The sequence below is a fragment of the Trachemys scripta genome, chromosome 4 (genome assembly GCF_013100865.1).
Source record: "Trachemys scripta elegans isolate TJP31775 chromosome 4, CAS_Tse_1.0, whole genome shotgun sequence".
NCBI classification, from domain to species: domain Eukaryota; kingdom Metazoa; phylum Chordata; order Testudines; family Emydidae; genus Trachemys; species Trachemys scripta.
The window spans coordinates 93,544,802-93,561,925 of record NC_048301.1 but is presented as its reverse complement, the minus strand read 5'-3'; the positions used below and the strand labels follow the sequence as shown (position 1 = coordinate 93,561,925).

General features: G+C 42.0%; 1 protein-coding gene and 1 long non-coding RNA gene across 3 annotated transcripts in view; one reads left to right on the top strand and one right to left on the bottom strand.

The window, feature by feature from the left end:
- PPFIBP2 (PPFIA binding protein 2) overlaps nt 1–11,224 on the bottom strand; it is a gene marked incomplete in the record, with an annotated part of 211,032 nt that extends 199,808 nt beyond the window's left edge. Inside the window, 1 exon segment of the mRNA XM_034769948.1 lies at nt 11,102–11,224.
- Nucleotides 11,225–11,481: 257 nt separating this feature from the next.
- Nucleotides 11,482–17,124, top strand: part of LOC117877145 — a 228,975-nt gene continuing 223,332 nt past the window's right edge. For both annotated transcript variants that reach the window (XR_004645630.1, XR_004645629.1), the window contains exons 1-2: nt 11,482–11,615; nt 12,896–12,961. This is a non-coding gene — a long non-coding RNA (uncharacterized LOC117877145). The remainder of the gene's footprint in view (nt 11,616–12,895; nt 12,962–17,124) is intronic.

Sequence of the window (17,124 nt, the reverse complement as noted above, 5' to 3'; positions counted from 1 at the left end):
TTTTTATTAATAGTACCAATTAACCAATTAATAATGCCATCAAATTACACAAGAGGGAATGCTATAATACAGATGCTAGCTAGAAATTCTGCATTAGGTGATAATAGCAATTCAAATATGAACAGATTTTCTTTACAGAATAACATAGTTCTGAATATGCACCACACACACGGCTATTGTATTGTACAATGACTATCTCAGCAAAACGCAGAACCTTTGTTTCCATGAGGTTCTTAACGATGGTCTCTTATCTCTATACTAAATTGGATTTAGTCCAAGGTCTTCTCTAAACAAAGCATTATCTCCAGATATCACCAGAATACTTTGGTTTGGCAACCTACTATATCACACTAATACACGTTCATCACAATAAGTTATATTCATAAATCTTAGTGAAATGACAAAGTAAGATGCTCTGATTATGGACCATTAAAGCAGATGCTACCATCTGGACTACTTCAATCTCACTTTACATACCAAATTCAGGTTAAACATGCAAACAATAATTGGGTTAACAAGATCCATATTGGAACAAACACATAATTCACAGTGTTTATTAGAGTCACCTCAAATTTGATAAAAATTTTTCTGTCATAATTAAGAATTTTCTGCTGTATTTTTGCATAGAAATTTGTGCAAATGGAGTAACAAAGTGATGTTCTTGTATGAAAGTATAAGTGAATAATTAGAGATGGGCCCAAGCAGGAATCCCTGATTAAAAAAAAAAAAAAAAAAAATCTCTGCATTCAGGACTGTCTAGCTTTGATCTTTGCAGATTGCCTATGACTTAAATTTTGGATGAATCAAAATCCCAGTTCTAATGTTGAGAATGTTTGAAATCCGGATCCAGGTACTGCAGATTGAACCTATGTGTCGTACTTACTTCTCTTGCACATCGGGTGACCAGATGTCCCGATTTTATAGGGACGGTCCCAATTTTTGTGGCATTTTGTTATATAGGCTCCTATTACCCTGTACCCCCTGTCCTGATTTTTCACATTTGCTATCTGGTCACCCTACTTGCACACAGGGCCGGCTCCAGGCACCAGCCGAGCAAGCTGGTGCTTGGGGCGACAGCTTGTAGGAGGCGGCATTCCGCCCAATCCTAGGGCGGCACGGACGCTGTTGTTGTTGTTGTTGTTGTTCCGCTCCGGCTGCCCTGTAGGGGGCGGCGGCGTGGAGGACGGGAGCGCCCTGCAGCAAGCCCGGCAGGGCAGCCCGCATCATTCCCTCCCAGCCGACCGGAGTGGTGCGGAGCCCTCCCGGCAGGAGGCACAGCGGGAGGGGCCGCGTGGCAGCGCCCCGCTGAAGCCCTGGCTGTCCCCCTTCTCTCTCTCCCCCCGCTTCCTCCCCCTCCCCCCACTAGCCGGGGCACATCTGCAGGGCAGGGAGTCCCCCTGCACCCTGGCTCCGGCCGCGCCGCAGGTTTTTTGTTTTTTTTTTTTGCTTGGGGCAGCCAGGAAGCCACACAATCTGGTGAACTCTTAGATGTAGACATAGTATGTGTGTGATTCATTTACTATGAATATTCATGAACCTTCTATTACTATTCCAAATTAACACAAGAATCGCATATGAGGTTGTGGATAAGCACTTGCTGCTGCCTACACCACAGAACCAGTCTTTAGGCCTGCTGCTCTCTCCACACACCACCACTTGCCTCTTCAGTACCTAGGGCGGCTCCCTGACCCCTGGAAGCAGCTCCACCTTCAATGAGTGTGAGCCTATCCTGAGATTCTAGGGGAGAAGACCAAGTCTGCCATCTGTACCTCCTTCCCCTAATGCAGACTCCAGTTGCTTCACACTGTCTAGCTTAGCAGCATGTCCTTGGGTAGTTTGTAAAATGCCTCTAGCCTCCAATAAGGAGTTCAGGCACCATCGCTGCCAGCACACTGCAATTTTTCCATAGTCTAGTCTGTCATTCCCCACCCCAAACACATGCTTTAACCACTCTCTGTGGCTACCATAAGCCTTTTTAATTTCTGGGCCAGCATACTAAAGATCCCTTCCGCCTCCTCCTGATAGACAGCTGCTTTCTTTCCTTAATCCTCCACCTTAATCTTGGACTACTTCACATTTCACATGGATGATGCAATTTAGCACAGACACAGTGTATATTATTACAGTTGAGAAAACACGTCCCCTTAACCATCAAGCTTTCCACTTCTAATATTCTATTTAAAGAAAAATAGTTATTAACAATTATACGCAGCAGTTTGCATAGTACATCTTCAAACTCACATGGAAAGAAAAATAATAGAAATGATTGTTCCAAGTTTTTAAGGAAGCCCTGGCTTTCCCCATTATTTAATTGATTGTCAGGCAGATAGCCAATTGTCTTCTTTACGTTCCAACAATGATTGATTTTATTGTCCCAAGAAAATCATGACAAGATTAATTCCAGGCAATATTTTCATTTTTATTATTGTGATAATTGCAATTTCTGCATTATGACCTTCAAAAATTAAACAAATATGCCTCTCTCTCTCGCTACACGTGCCTGGAAATAGCTTATGTACCCCATGTGTTGTTTTTATGTATTAGTATCCATGTGTAATGACTATGCTCTGCACTGTACTACCTTTAATTTTATTTAAAAAAATACCAGAGAAAGTACAGAAAGTGTATAAAACTGCACTAATCGAGTTAGGCTTCAATCTAGCAATTACTTATGCACCTGCTTAAAAAAAAAAAAGTGATGTCAAATACCCAATGCCAAAATTTGACAGACATCCCTTCTAAATGCTGTTATTCTATAAACATTGTTATTGAAACCAAAAAATTACTTCAGTTCCTCAATATAATCATACAGAAAGAAAATACAGCCACTATTTTTACAAGACATAGAAATTATATTTTCTATTCCTTCTGTAGGCTCTGCAAAAACAGTTATTTAATTCTCAGGTAATAGCTATTCTGGCACCAATGAGGATATGGGTGCACAGATAGCTAGCCAGGATCGAGAAAGTTAAAGTTGCTGTTAAACTAAAAGCAGCCATATTCACTGTTATGCCAAATAAAATAAACAAACGTTTGCCCCATGGTGGGGGGAAAAAAGGGACTGGTTCTGCAAGGTGCTGAGAAGGGGTGAAGTGTGGTCACTCACGCATGCTCAGATAGCATGGTGGTGATGATTGATATATTTATATCTACACAGAGATGAGACAGGATTAGATTAAGAGAGAGCAAACACTGGAACACTTAGTTAGAAATCATCTGTCTTCACCTAATGGCTCCGTGGTCAGCACATCATACTGCCATAAGAGGGACTCGGATTAAAAAAATCAATTCTAGAGTCACAGCGTCAGGACTCCTCCTCTGCAGAGATCCCAAACCCCTCTTCCAAGTTCACTTATGATACGTCCACACTACCCGCCGGATTGGCGGGTAGTGATCAATCTATCGGGGATCAATCTATCTTGTCTAGACGCGATAAATCGATCCACGAACGTGCTCCCCGTCGACTCCGGGACTCCACCAGGGCGAGAGGCGGAAGCAGAGTTGACGGGGGAGTCGCGGCCGTCAATCCCGCGCCGTGAGGTAAGTCAATCTAAGATATGTTGACTTCAGCTATGTTATTCTTGTAGCTGAAGTTGCGTATCTTAGATCGATATCCCCCCCAGTGTAGACCAGGCCTTAGAATTCCATGATAGGTTTGGCATAGTGTTAAGTTGCTCTATGTCGCATAGTTATACTGCCATGCAATTTTTGTCGCTTCTGATACACAGGGAGAATTGAATGGAAATTTACTACAGTCACAGCTCCCTGTGCAGAAATCATTCAGTTGTTACAAACTAAACATATGGCTAAGCACATCCACAGCACCTCATTCCAGGTTGGACTAGTGAAATGGAATTTACATGGGGCTATCCTTGAAAATCTCTCAGACGTTCCAGTTATTGCAGAATATGATGACCTACCTGCTTAGTGGAAAGAGATGGATGAGAGTCCATTGCAGCCTGTGCTCCATGGGCTACTTTGGCTTACCTTATGAATTATATACAGCCCTATATGCCAGCACGATGGCTGAGATCAGAATAAGTGATTTTGTTGACAATCTTCAGACACACACTCTTGCAGACTGGAAAGAAGGTGTTCTTAGTGAAGGACCCCAATTGTGGAATTTGTCCTCACTGGTGGACTGCCAGCACTAGAGTTTATTAGCACCCAGAGCATGACACAAAGCTCATCTTTTAAATCAAATCTTGCAAAATGGGTTTAAAATTTAAGGTATTGTCTTTTCATATTTTTGATTTATAAATGTTGACTGATTTACTTGTGTTTATACCTGGAAGCCACTGTGATGTACAACAATGGACAACTTTCCCAAAGATTATTAACGAGAGATCCTGGATGCTGAACATGGGCAGCTTGTGAACTGCTGGTTGGGGGAGGCCCGCGCCACTTCCCGCAGCCCCCATTGGCCTGGAGCAGCGAACCGTGGCCAGTGGGAGCCGCGATCGGCCAAACCTGTGGACGGGACAGGTAAACAAACCGGCCCGGCCTGCCAGGGTGCTTACCCTGGCGAGCTGTGTGCCAAAGGTTGCCGATCCCTGCCTTACACGAATGGAGGAAGTAGAGAGATTTTCTACTCTGGAGATTCTAGCCATAGGGCATACACAAATATTTAAAAAAATTAAACCTTACATCAACCCACCACCACCTCTGAGTAATATTATCTGTTTTACAAATGGCAAACATGAGACAAAGAACACAGATCTCCATACTGCCAGTTCTGTGGATTCCTAATTAGTAACTTTGCAAATCATCAATATAAAACAAGCAATGGGCAAGTTGATCTAGAAGTTACATAGGCTTTGCTGATTTTGTTATTTTTAAACAAAACTTATCTTTGAAATTAAAGCTTCTTGTGCTCATTGGCTTCTACATATCAATGAATTGCCAAATAGATTTGTAGTGCTACTGGGAAATGATTTTATTGCAAAAAGTGCACAACATCCACACAAACAAAGAAGAAAGAATTGCACCAAGTGTAACAAGAACACAAGAGAATGTAAATAAAAACATTGAACTAAAAATCTATGGGAATAGTCATTTAGCTACAAGAAGTGCCTTCATAAAAGCTGGAGGAGGAGACAGGGACTACTATATTGTAAAGAGGGGAAATTATGCAGCCAGAGTCCATCAAGGGCATCTTATCTCCTTAGTTGTGGGGGATCAAATAAAGTCAAAGAGCTAATCATCCAGGGAAAAATATGATCTCAATTACTGCTTCAGGCAATGCCTCAAAATAAACTGGCAAGCTGACGTAGCATAGAAAATTTAATATACCATGGAAAGATATTGACAAGCTGGAGGGAATTTAGAGAAGAGCAATAAAAAGTATTGCAGGCTGGAATTCTTGGATTTTGAGAGATTACAAAAACTAAATATGTATAACTTGGCTATTCAACTATTTTGGGAAGTCAAGGATGGCAAGGGGGAGGACATGATAATACCTACAAGTATCTGAATGGTGTAACCCCTTTTGTGTGATGTCTCTGGAAGTCATTTTTGAAGCCTTTTATCTTTCCCCCAAATTGTGAGCATCGCAGGTGGTTTTGTATCCTAGTGCATTTACTTTCCAAGTTACCATTTTGTAACTTTAGAAAATACAGAGAGAGGCCTTGTGTGATAAACTGCATTTAATGAAAATGTGCCTATGTTTATACTGTTGTGAGCCTTCATACAGCTTGTCACACATGTGGTGGACCTCATCCAATGCACTAAATGCCCCAATAACAACTGCGTGGGTGAAAGAAGACAATCACTACGCTCTCAAATGAACTCACACAGAAAAATAATAAAAGACAAGAACACTATATCACCCGTGGGTGAGCACTTTTCACAAAATGATTACTCCATACCCCACCTCGCAGTCCTCGTGCTCAAAGGAAACCTGCACAACACCTTGAAAACAGGAGCCTGAGATCTTGCTAGACATTAGATACTCATGTTTTAATAAAGGCATTGATTTATGGCTTATTACAACAATCTGTATCCCACTAACCCCCTTCTTTTGTCTTATGACTGAAGAGGTGTTAATGGGCCACTTCACCTTGAATGGTCCCTTAGAATATGTGTTAATGATTTATGCAAAACAATATATGCCACCTTGTATTTAGCTGTGACACTCCCTGTACCTTTCCCAGACATGAAGAAGAGCTGAGTCTAGCTAGAAAGTTCGTCTCCTTCACCAACAGAAATTCTTAATAAAGATATTACCTCACCCACCTGGCATGAGGGAATGTATTTTTACAATAAAGAAAACCTTTAAAATATAGGAAAATACTATCATCTCTATTTGGATAAATACTGAATGTTCTGAATTATATTAAAAATCTTAAAAGAGACATTTAAAAGGAGGTGATAGTTGTAGACCCTGAATCTTGTAAACTGATTAATACCCAAGCCTAGGAGAGCCCCACTGCAATGGGGCTTCATGTAAGAACAGGGCTATGCCTGCACAGATCAGCAGGATCAGGGACTTCATTTGTTTGAAACAAACAGATGGATGGCTTGGAAACATTTTCCCACTTTGCGGAAGGGTCTCATTTAATTTGTAATCTGAATGATGTTACTCCTCTGCCAAGCAACTTCTCCTGCTCCAATGGGACTCTGAACAATACCCATACAGTTTCATCATTCCAGCATAAGCTGTGTACAGGTGAAAAGCAAGGGTGGCTTCTTCCCAAGTGGAATGTCTGATACTCAGCTTAGGAACCGCATTTGCTCCAATCCCTCGGATAGAGACAAGCACCTACAAGATCTCTATCAAGCATTCTTAAAACTACAATACCCACCTGCTGAAGTGAAAAAACAGATTGACAGAGCCAGACGAGTACCCAGAAGTCACCTCCTACAAGACAGGCCCAACAAAGAAAATAACAGAACACCACTAGCTGTCACCTTCAGCCCCCAACTAAAACCTCTCCAGCGCATCATCAGAGATCTACAACCTATCCTGAAAGATGATCCTTTACTCTCACAGATCTTGGGAGACAGACCTGTCCTCGCTTACAGACAACCCCCCAACCTAAAGCAAATACTCACCAGCAACCACACATCACTGAACAAAACCACTAACCCAGGAGTTCCATTCTATATGCATCCGAAGAAGTGGGCTGTAGTCCACGAAAACTTATGCTCTAATAAATTTGTTAGTCTCTAAGGTGCCACAAGTACTCCTGTTCTTCTTTTAACCCAGGAACCTATCCTTGTAACAAACCCCGATGCCAACTCTGTCCACATATCTATTCAAGTGACATCATCATAGGACCTAATCACATCAGCCATACCATCAGGGGCTCGTTCACCTGCACATCTACCAATGTGATATATGCCATCATGTGCCAGCAATGCCCCTCTGCCATGTACATTGGCCAAACCGGACAGTCTCTACGCAAAAGAATTAATGGACACAAATCTGACATCAGGAATCAAAATACTCAAAAACCAGTGGGAGAACACTTTAACCTGTCTGGTCATTCAGTGACAGACCTGCGGGTGGCTATATTACAACAGAAAAACTTCAAAAACAGACTCCAAGGAGAGACTGCTGAGCTAGAATTGATATGCAAACTAGACACAATCAACTCCGGTTTGAATAAGGACTGGGAATGGCTGAGCCATTACAAACACTGAATCTATCTCCCCTTGTAAGTATTCTCACACTTCTTATCAAACTGTCTGTACTGGGCTAGCTTGATTATCACTTCAAAAGTTTTTTTTCTCTTAATTAATTGGCCTCTCAGAGTTGGTAAGACAACTCCCACCTGTTTATGCTCTCTGTATGTGTGTGTATATATATCTCCTCAATATATGTTCCATTCTATATGCATCCGAAGAAGTGGGCTGTAGTCCACGAAAGCTTATGCTCTAATAAATTTGTTAGTCTCTAAGGTGCCACAAGTACTCCTGTTCTTCTTTTTTCAGCTTAGGAAGCAACTCAGGGCCAGTGGAACCTCTCTTCACCTTAACCCACTATAAACACAGACAGCTGATAAAATGGTCTTGCTCTTTGCATGTGTGAAAGCTTTCATAAGCCATTAACTACATCATATTTAAGTAGACATTAAACTATCACACACTTTTTCCTTCCTTCTCACATCACTGTCACCATAAGGTTTGTATTTAAACAGGTTTTTCCTTTATGAAAGGCAGCATGACTAGTGGTTAAAGCATATTAAGAGTTATGGTATTGCAGTAGAGTCCTGCAAATCCTCAGATATCCACGGACCATTTTGCAGATCATAGATTGGATGCGGATACAAATTTTATATCCACACAGGGCTCTACCTAAAAGGCCCCAATCAAGACCAGGACCCCAATGTGCTGATCACTGCCAAAACATACTAAGAGAAAGTGCCTGTCCTGAAAAGTTTGCAACCTAATGGGCTGTCTACATGGGGACACTCAGGAGAGCTAAGACAAATTAACTGAAGGTACGAAGTTAAAGCATATTAAATCCCTGTGTGGATGCTCATTAAGAAGGAAAGCGGTCGCTGTTTGCTTTATTATATGGGTATTACGTGGCAGAGTCAGAAATAGAAACCAGGTTTTCCTGATTCACCTGCAAAATGGGGGCAAAACCTACATTACAGGGGTACTGTGATGCTTTACTCTAACAACTGCAAATTCAGTTCAAGAACTCTACCAAGAACTCGGTTCCATCCTGCACCGACACCACTTCTGTCTTCTCAGGTCATCAGGCTATCAGGCCTGTGTTGCTCTAGGATATTTAATTCAGATACTGATAATATTGGTCTCTCCCCACTTCTAAATTAATTCCTCAATGCCTTTTGATTTCAACTTGCTTTTTAAAGTTACGTTTACTGTTGGCCCTGTAAATATTACTTCCCATCCCATCCACTCTGTCCTCTTTGTAAAAGTTTCAGAATCAAGCTGTTCTACAGTCAGCTGGTATATACACAACACACACAATTATTTACTGGGGCTTCTTAATACCAAAAGAAAAATGAGAAGAGAAGAAAGTTCCCCTAAAAAGACCACAATCAGGAACTGAATGCATTGCAAGAACCTTATCAGGTTATTATAGTGTGTTTTCTAATGCAAATCTCACACCACAGACAAATTAATTCTTTTTATTAAAGCTAATATTAAAATTATCTAATACACAGGTTAAGGAAAGAGTGTCTTATGATCTTAATCCATTAGCTACCCAGATACCCATATCCACTAGTTTGCCTAATGTATTTTCTCTTACCATTTTAAAAATCCTATGACCGTGAAATTGACCAAAATGGGCTGTGAAATTGATAGATCCCTAAGCAAAGTCAACACTCATGAAATAAGAGATCATTTGACCCCATACTCTTGCCTCCCATATCTTCCCGGGTTGCAAATATACGTAGATGTACCCTAACGCACAAGTTCTACAGAGCTGCAGCTACAGCGCTATAGTATAGACACTTGCTACAGCGACAGAATGTTTTTTTCCACCACTATAGTAAATCCACCCCCCTTGAGAGACATCACCTAGGTCATTGGAAGAATTCTTAAGTTGACCTAGCAGTGTTGATACCAGGGCTTAGGCTACATGACCTCCGTGATTTATGCAGGGGCCAGCGTGACTGACCCCAAGGCCGCCCCAGCAGCCGGCTCCAGGGCAGCTACTCACGTGGCCCCGGGACAGCCACACCAGACGGCTGCTCTGGTGGCCCCCAGCCGGAGCAGCCACAGTCCGCAGCCCTTGGCAGCTGCTGCCACTGGGCCCGGGTGTCCCCCCATGCCCAGCCCCTTAAAGCACTCCCCCCTCCAGGTCCCCACAAGATTTAATCACAGGTGTTTTTAGTATAAGTCCTGGACAAGTCATGGACTGTGAATTTTTGTTTATTGCCCATGACCTGTCCATGACTTTTACTAAAAATACCAGTGAATAAATCATAACCTTATCTATGAGTGATGTAGCTAGATCAACCTAATTTTTAGGTGTAGATGAGGTCTTAGAAACAACAAAAGTCAAGCTCCTGAGAGCTTAGAATTGATTGTGTGTTGTGTGGTGAAAAAATAATCCATAATAATAATAATGTTATCCCCCATTGTTCCATACATAGTGTCTGTCCTCTTAGCTATTTTATTCCCTTTGGTAACTTATTTTCTGAATTAGTCATTGGATAAACACTTTCACGCCACATTACATAAAATATACCTGAATCCAGGTTTCTTTCACTCTTGCAGCGATGAGAACGAACAAACAACCAAAGCAGGACTGAATGCTGAAAGCACAGCAGTGCTATGAATTGCAGCTCATGCAACAATATGTACATTCCTCTCTTCCACTTAACTAAGTTTGGCTGCAACAGGATGTACTCAATGACAGCACATACTCTGAATCAACAGCCTTATGTCAATAAACTAGTTTATTAACCCACCAGCATAAATTCCGTTTTAAAGCCTTCTTAACCCAACAAGAATAAACATGCATAAGGGAGTCTCTTCATGAGTCATTTTCATTTAAAATTAATGTCTCAATATTACTGGCGAAAGAATAAAAGTTCCTATAATGCAAGGAAACAAAACCAAAAAAAGGAAGCAGGAAACCCAGCTTTACACTTAGTTTACAGACACTCACAGGACTGAAGGGATTTTTAAAACCCTTGCACACGTCTAACAAAACACTTACAGCACCTTAAAATAATTAACAAAAACATCCAAGAACAGCCTGTGAGATGGGTGTTTATACAGAGGGGAAACTGAGCCACGGAAGGCTGGATTACTGCGGGCTCTTACACTGAAGTGAGTCACCCGGCTCTGGCACCAGTATTTAAACTGAGAGCAGCTCTGAGCTCATGGCGAAGTGAAGTGAGATGCCCGAGGACACAGAGCCAGTCAGTGGCAGAGGCTGGGTAGCGCAGAGTTCTGGGCTCCCAGTTGCCCCTCAGCCTTGTCACACGCAGCCCCCGGCTTGCTCAGGGCACAGCGGGCAAGAGAACCGCTAAGGGTGTCTTGGAGGAGCCCCAAACCCAGCCCGCCCCCCGAGGTGAGCCAGCACTGGCCGAGTTACCGTTTGTTGGCGGGGCACAGCACAGACTTAGTCCCTCCCGCCCAGGCAGGCGCAGGGCTGCCCGGCGGCACTGACCTGAGCGGCCCGGTTCCCCTCGGCGTGGCGCCCCGGGGCGCGCGCTTTGCCCCGGCCGGCGCAGCTGCGCGGGCGCTGTGCTTGTTCTCCGGGCTGGAGGAGACGCGCGCGCGCAGCGGCCGCCCCTGGCCCCTGCGCCCCGCTGCCTAGGGCGAGTGGAGTCCGGCTGCCCGAGTCCGAGCTCCAGCGCCATTGGTTCTGGGGACGGGACCGGCAGGCAGCTATTGTTCCCACGTGATTTGGAGTGGAAGCGGGGGGAGAGAGGGGAAGGCAGTGCGGGGCACTGGCTCGGCGGCGTTGCCTCGGGGCAGGTGTTCCCCGGGGTCACTGGCTGCACACGGGGGCAGTTGTAGCAACACTTGCAGGACCTAAGGGGAGACCCGGGCGGTTGGCGTTTCTTTGCCGGTTAGATCTTTCCAGCTCAGTAGCTACATTCGGGTGCAAACTTTCCACGCTTCTCACTACAAAGTATTTGGTTTAACAGGCTTTCATGGGTGCAGTAAAATGCCAACACGTAGGTCTCGTCTACATCCAGAGTTGTACCTCTCTAGTGGTATAGTAAACGCGATGCAAGCCCCTTAGCGTGGCTGCAGTTGTACTGGTCTAAAAGTGAAAACAGTGGTGTAGCTTACCTCCAGACAGGAAGGGTAATAAACTACATCAACGTAAGCACTTTTAGACTGGTTATAATTGCATCCATGCTGGAGGTTGTACCAGTATAAATATAAAATATCACCCCCAACCAAAATAGTTATACCAGGGTTTGGTTACAAAGGGATGGCAGGAATCAGGACATACTCTGAGCTCTGCTATTGACTCCCTGTGTGACAAAGGACAAGTTGTGATCATTGCTACTCTGTGCCTCAGTTTCCTTGTCTCTAAAATGTAATCATTAAGACTTTCTCTACCTCTCAGCAGTGTGTTGAGCCTTAACTCATTAAAATTGGTAAAGTCTATCTCGGTATCTAAATGGGCTTTCTTACTAGTGCCTTGGGTCCTGATTCTGTAATAAGCTCTGTAGCCCTCTCTTTGCAGGATCAGAGCCTCAGTGATTTGAGCCTTTGAGTGGAAGGTGATGCAGAAATGCACTGTATGGAAAAGATTTTCAAAAGCACAAATGGCTGTTTAGCACCCAATTCTCCACTGCTATTTGTGCCTTTGCAAATATCCCCATTACATTATTGCTGAAATGGAATAATAAATTTAAAAATTTGGCAGAACAGTGTTATCAAACAAATATTTGTTGAGACAGATATTTCTTGTTGCAATACTACTATTCTATACCAAGAATTTTTCAGGAGTAACTAAAACTATGGATATAAACTTTTGATCCAGAAAAAAAGCCTCTCCAGAGATATAGAAACAAAGTAAGGCCTGGTCAGCACTTAAAAGTTTTACTTGTATAACTTATCAGTTAGGGGGGTGATTTTTTTACCAACATATTTATGCTAGTACAAACCCCAGGTTAGACTCCGGTTATACTGGTATAAAGGTGACATATTAGTATTGCTTATTTTGGTTTCTAATACAGTAATTTTACCACTTAGCATCAAAGCTGTCTAGTACAGACAAACCCTAGGGAATAAAGCTTACTTAACTTTAAATGACAACCTGCAGGTTAAAGATGAACTTTTTCACTTCTTTTTAATCAGATTGCAGGATTGTTTCTGAGCCTCATATAAAGTATGATAAGATCAGGCCTTTAGTGTTTACTGACCATGTCCCTTTCATGCAGGTTGCTGATCCAGAGACTGATGACAATATCTATTGTTTTGTTTTTTGTCACCCAAATAGGTCACTGAGCATGCATGACACTGACACAGCTCCTTCAAAAAGATGAAAAATCACAGCTTCCATGTGGTGAGTGTATCTGATTATGTTATTTTTCTAAGGAGATGATTAAATGACAGTGGGCAATTAGCAGAAAATACAACAAGAAGTTTTAAGTAGTTGTAATGTGCATGATGTAATTAAAAACAAATTTCAGTTAGTCTGTACTGCAAAATCATATTTGAACTATTGAAGGATGTTGAGTGCCGTCAGATTATATCTTGCATCCATTTGAATGGTCTCAAATATTTAATGTTATGTTTCCACATAATTCTAATTACACCTCTACCTCGATATAACGCTGTCCTCGGGAGCCAAAAAATCGTACTGTGTTATAGGTGAAACCACGTTATATCAAACTTGCTTTGATCCATCTGAGTGCGCCCCCCCCTCCCCCAAGCACTGCTTTACCGTGTTATATCCGAATTTGTGTTATATCGGGGTAGAGGTGTACTTCTTATTATCTGTCATTTTAAGAATTCCTTTCAGTCAGCGTAAAACACTGCTGTGCTTGGAAAACCAAAAGGTTTAATGGTTTTGTTAGGTGTTTTGTTCCTTGTTAATCATCTAACATAGCCCAATTCTGCAAACATTTATGCATGAGCTTAAAATTAAGTTAAGTTCATGCATTAATGTTTGCAAGCTAGGAGCCATAAAGCACATACCAGGGCAAAGAACTGGACTTGACTGGTAGAAGGAAACTGTCCAGTATGGGAGAGGGAGTAAAGGGGGATTGAAATTGAATATCTCTAACATGCTAGCAACTAAGTAAAATTGGCCAGAACCCACAGATCTTGCACTGATTTTGACTTGTTTTTGAACCTGATTCTCATCTTTCCTACTGCTGGCTTCTCTAGATTCCTCTCAGCTCAGCCGCCCTGTTAACTTTGAGGTTTCCTTTCAAGCAGGGTTTTAAGTTGACTAAATCACATGGGGCTGCAGAGTTGGCCAAATAAAATAAAATACAGTTCTGATATGGGTCTGAGGCAGATAGGTTGTTGGTGAGCACTAAATGGCCTAAGGAGCATTTCAAATATAATTAAGTTAGGTGTTTATCCTAAAATATAGTTATGAACTAACAAAATACCACAACTGTGCAATGCTGGAACCAGTCCCTTTCTCAGACCTCTTTAAGCCCTGCTTTCAAATCCTGGCCCCTCAGGTCATGTCTACAGTAGGAAAATGTGTCATGTTAGAAAACATGTTTATTAAAATGTTTTAACTAACATGATTTAAATATGATTTTGCCCAAAATGTGTAGAAGGACAGTCATATTTAAAAATGTTGGGTAATTGTGATCAATCCATTTGTTGCAGACAGTTAACACACTTTTAAACACTTCTTGTCCCTGACTACATTAGTGTAAAGTCATGTTTTATGTCATGTTCATTAAAACATGTTAGTTAATTTTTTTCTAGCATGACTCTCCCCCAGTGTAGGCATAGAGAAACAGTTTCTCTCTCTCTCTCAGCTGTCTTGAACCCCTGTACTCTTTCTGTTTGGCTAATTACCATTCCAGTAATCCCTCCATAATTCACTAAGAATAGCTTGTTTCTTTTCTACAGCAGTGGAGATACAGCGCTGTCTTTGTGACACTAGTGTATTAGGACTCTGCTTCTCTCTGATAACAATGAACTTTATTCAGAGACAGCCGAACCTTGCTTCTCAAAGTGAGCCTATGCAAAAACAAGGCAGGAAACCCAAAAGACAGTGATTCTGTCACACTGTTTTTTGTCTGAGTTTTAGTGACAGTTTTTCCCCCTGCCCTTTCTCGATGCTGTAGGACTATAGGACCAGATTAGACCTGAGCAAACTATGGTTTTAAATTAAGTTTGGATGTAAACAAGAATAATCGGTTCAAAGCATGTCACCAAAAAGAATGAATTCACGGAAAGAGGGATTGTTTGTGCCTTTGGAATACGGGTGTTATCTTATTTAAGGCTTGGGAAATAAAGAAAAAATGGTTAATAGGGCACCAGGTGCAGTAAATAATTGGTTAGAAAAAATATGTGAAAGTCTTATAAAGGAAAAAATGTTGAAGAGAGCAGAGTACAGCCCTAAACTCCTTCAGCTAACTGCAGCTAAGGTTCAATAACCAGCAATGACATCACTTGTTTGTTATAGTGTATAAAAAAAGCAAGTTTTTTTAAGGGGTTCTTTGTCAGAGCTTTACCTTACACCTCCAGATTCATGCAATGTAATTCCCTGGCCTGAGCCTATTTTAAGTATTTTTGCCAATGCTTATAACTGTATGGTTTCTAGGGTATATAATATAGGGGGTGTGTGGGGGTGGGGGTGTGTATGTTTATACTGTGTTTGTATTTTGGATGTAGCCAATACTAAGTGGTCTTTGGACTAATAAAGAAATGCTTGTGTGGAAACTGAGTCATGGGAAACCTTATTAATGTTATCAGGAAATTATTTCCAGCAGAAGCAGTGGAATATTGTTTGTGACCTCCCAAGTGTTCAGTGTCAAGAATTCACTGGTTATCTCAATAAATATTCCACTTTCCATCTCCAGCTATATATACTGGGATACATTATTCTGCTGATAAAAAGTTAGTTGAGCAGTTTTTTTTTTTTTCTTTCCCAATATCACAATCTTGGATTATGGGTCAAGATGGCAATGCTGTAAGGGCCTGCATTTTTGCAAGCTCCTGATCCTACAACCGTACTGACACGTATACATGTGAGTAGTCTCTTTAGAAGGCCCAATGGGGCTACTCACATGTGTAAAGAAAGTTAAATCAGTATGTCAGTCTTGCAGGAACAGGGCCTAAAAACAGATGACAGTGGACAAGCCCTGCAATGTGCTTTTCATGGCTAGTCCTCTGACATGGAGGCTCAATGGCCTCAGCAGGGTATTGTATCAGCATAGGGGTCTAGCCGCCTGAAGCTCAGTTCAGTAATGGGGCCTAAGGCATGTCATGTGCATGTTGTATATAAACTGAAAATCTTTTCGAATTGTTTTCCAGTTATACATAGCAGATTGTAGTTTGCCTTTGGTAAAGAGTTAATAAACTGGTTTTATTGTACAATTTCCAGAAGAGAATTGAAATTTAAGTGAAGTGGCTGCCAGTAACCCATTTGTCATACAGCCTCACTGAATCTAGTTTTTCCTAATAACGAATCCAAGCATTTTCACAAGACAGGCTAGTGGTCTCAGCCCATCACTTAACCAAGCTCTAATAGTAAAGAGCTGTAATGAGATCTTGTAATAATAAATACACTACAGTATATTTACAAAACAAGCACTTACATTTAGAAAACACAAACTATAAACTAAAGTAAATGAACAAAGGATCTGAAGAAGTGGGATTTTACCCATGAAAGCTTATGCCCAAATAAATCTGTTAGTTTTTAAGGTGCCACTGGACTCCTCGTTTTTGTGGATACAGACTAACATGGCTACCCCTCTGATACTTGACTTTCTGGTGTAGTAGCTTTAGTGTTTTTGAATTGTCTGTTCACTCGCAGACTTGCTAATTCATAAAATTTCGTAGTCCATAATGGGTCTGTCAGTCATGAATGTGAGTTAGAAAGGTTCTACTGTTTTAGCACTGACCTGTTCCTCCCTTCTTTCCCATAAAATTCTCTAGAAAACTTCAAGTACTATATATCCTCTTGTATGAGAATGTGACGTAATTAAGACAACTTAAGCCCTGGTGTAGACACCGCTAGGTCAATGGAAGAATTCTGTCAGTCTAGCTACCGTCTCTCAGAGGTAGATTTACTACAGTGACGGAAGAATCCCTTCTGTTGCTGCAGTGTCTGTGCTACAGCGGTGCAGCTGTGTTGCTGTAGCATTTCTAGTGTAGACATAACCTGTGACTGGCCTTGCGGGGAGAGGGCGGCAGGGAGAAGGAGGCTCCTGATGCAGGCTCTGGAGAAGGTCAGACCCCAGGCAGATTGCCTGATAGTAAACTGGGCCTAAAGATCCAGCTTGGATTGAAGAGTAGCCCCAGAGAGGTGGAAGACACTTTTGTTTTATTTCCTTTGATACTGTTGTTTAAGAGTGCCCTGCCTGGGGGTGCTGAAAGAAACAGTTGCCTGTCAAGAGTCTCTCTGAAGAGAAGGTAGGCCTCAGGCTGAGATTGCTGACACAAAGGTTGTTAAAGAGAGAGATTTCAAAAGTTCTGACAGAGGGGGATTAAAGAGGAAACGAGTGGGGTGAGTTGTGCCATGGGAGTCCA